This window comes from Tarenaya hassleriana, unplaced genomic scaffold (assembly GCF_000463585.1).
Source record: "Tarenaya hassleriana unplaced genomic scaffold, ASM46358v1 Cleome57, whole genome shotgun sequence".
Classification (NCBI taxonomy): Eukaryota; Viridiplantae; Streptophyta; class Magnoliopsida; order Brassicales; family Cleomaceae; genus Tarenaya; species Tarenaya hassleriana.
Genome location: NW_010968263.1, coordinates 270,201 through 273,286, shown reverse-complemented (window position 1 = coordinate 273,286; position 3,086 = coordinate 270,201).

The following is a 3,086-nucleotide window of genomic DNA, read 5'->3' as shown; positions in this document are numbered from 1 at the left end:
CGCCAACGTTCCATTGGCCATGGAACGGACTTCGGGTTTGCGTGTGTCACCCGTTGATAGGCAAATAAACCTGAGACCCGGGTAGTTGCGTGTGTCCCCCGGCGAGGTGGTACGGATATACTCTGAAAGACTTGAGCTCGGGTCTGAATTTTTTTTTTTGTGTGGCTGCGCCACCTTTTTTTTTTTATATTATTGTTTTAATATATTTTTTTTCTTTTGCACATGGGTGGCTAAATCGCTACCTACTCCATTTTTTTTTTAAATTTTAATTTTTTTTAATTATTATTATTTTTAAAAAAAATTTGGGCTTTTAAGCCCATCTTATTATACATGCAAATATATATATATACATATATACATATGTATACACATATATATAGATATACATACATATACAACACACACATACATACAACACATACACATATATATACATATATACATATACAACACATACATATATTTATATATTTATATGTATGTATATATATAGCATATATATGTATATATATGTATTGATATATATATATGTGTGTATATATATGTATATTTATATATGTATTGGTATATATATGTGTGTGTTTATATGTATGTATATATATGTATATATTTATATACGTATGTATATATACATATATATATATGTGTATATGTATATGTGTACATATCTATTTATTATTTATTTTTCTGATTTTTTATTTTATTAATTAATTATTATTAATTAATTATTTTATTAATTAATTATTTTTTTATTTAATTTCTGACGTGGCGATGACATGGCGCGATGATTAGGAGAGATGTTGAGAATTTTGCCGCCACGTAGTATTTTCGTTTTTTTACGTAGCGGTTATTTATTTTATTAATTAATTATTATTAATTAATTATTTTATTAATTAATTATTTTTTTATTTAATTTCTGACGTGGCGATGACATGGCGCGATGATTAGGAGAGATGTTGAGAATTTTGCCGCCACGTAGGATTTTCGTTTGTTTACGTAGCGGTTATTTAACGGTAGGGATTTTTTTGCCAATAATTTAAAAGTATATGATTTATTTGAGGAAAACCCAATTGTACATGTATTATTTAATAATTAAAAAAGTACAGGTATTAAATTGAGATCAGGAAAAAATACAAGTATTTTAGACGATTCTCCCATTATTTTAAGTACGTTTTAACATTTTTTTCATGCACGATACATACATATATATGTATATGTGTGTATATATATATTTTGTGAATATATTCTCTCTAATATTTTTGTTATTTATTTTAATTAAGAAAAGTTTTGTTATAAACTTGAAATATAATTTGGTCAGACAATATATTTTATGGTATATCTTTTTGACTCTCGTATAACACTTTTTCTACATGATCATACACCATTAAAATAGTTTTTTAATTAGAAAAAATCGCATATAAATACCCAAATTTTTATAAAAATTCCAGATAAATACCTAAACTATAAAATTATCATATAAATACCTCAACTTTTCAAAAATCTTACATAAATACCTAAACTTTTTATTTTTTTCAAATAAACCATATTTCGTTGACGGTGTTAAATAATAAAAAGAACCCGGCAAAAAAAACGATGACTTAGTATTCAAAAATCCTATAAGCATCCATGTCATTGGCCATATAGGATGAATAGGTTTAATTGTCTAAAAAATTTATTAACCGAACCGGCTCGGTTTGATAAAAAAAATTAAAAACTCTAAAATCTCTAAAAGAGTTTTTCCAAATTGTGTTTTAGCCGAACACCATTGATGCAGCTTCGATGCTATTCTTTTTCTTCTTCCTCAATGAAATGAACATGAACAAGGAATGCAGTATACCATATAAATTGTGAACAAACTATGGTATTAATGAAGAAATCTGGGGTTTAGTTATGGAAATTCAATGTTTAATTTGTGGCCTAAACCATTTTCATGGTTAGATTATTTTTTTTTGTTATCAGAATCTCAGGAAACTGCCATTTTTGGTATTCTTTGGTTATTTACACCATTTTGGGCATATTTGCATATTTTCCTTCCTTTTTCCTGTCATCATCAATGGCTACTTTTCTGGGCTTGATGTCTTCATAATTTAGCCGCTCTTACCACCACTTGTTTCAACTCCTCAACGACCGAAAGGCTACAAATTTCGGTATGGGTTTCGCCACCAAATCGATGGTCAACACTTTGACCTAATCATCCCATGTGTTGTTCAACAGGTTTCTCTGTTAAATCACCATTCAGAAATATGTTAAAGACATCCATCTGAGACATGTTCCAATTATGAGAAGCAACCAATGCAAGTATCACTCTCACTGTTGTTAACTTCGCAACTAGATTGAATGTGTCCTGAAAATCGAGACCTTCAATCTGAGAATAACCTTTGGTTATAAGTCTAGCTTTGTGGCGCTCAATGCTTCCATCTGCATTATATTTGGTTTTGAAAATCCATTTACAACCCATTGTATTTTTGCCCTCTGGAAGAACACACAGATTTCAAGTGTTTGTCCGAGCAAGAGCATCTAACTCAGTAGTCATTGCCTTCTGCCAGACTTTAGACTTTCGAGTTGAGTGTATGTTTTGGGATCAAATTGAAGAAGGAAAGAAAGAGCATAACCTTTGGCTATTAGTCTTTTTGTGATCCTGATCCGACCCAAGTCGGTTTACAACGGCAAAATATCCAAAATACCCTCTTTATGCTATAAGTATTTCTACACATACACTTCTCTGGTTGTGATCTTATTACCAGAATAATTGTATGGTCACATGATGGTCACATTGGTCACAACGTTAGATTTTTTATGATTTTACCAAATGATGAGTGTGATATGTAAGATGTAACCATGGTGATCTGATATAATCACCATAAATTTAACGTTATGACCAATGTAATCATCATGTGACCATACATGAATTCTGATCACAAAGTCACAACTGGAGAAGTGTATGTGGAAAAATAGTTTTAGCAAAAGGAGGATATTTTGAATAATTGCTCGTTTACACCAGCACCCTAGAAGACAAAAATGGATCCAAGTTGTGGGGCCAGCATAGATACTCCATGTCCATACACACTCAGATTCCACTAGTGGTT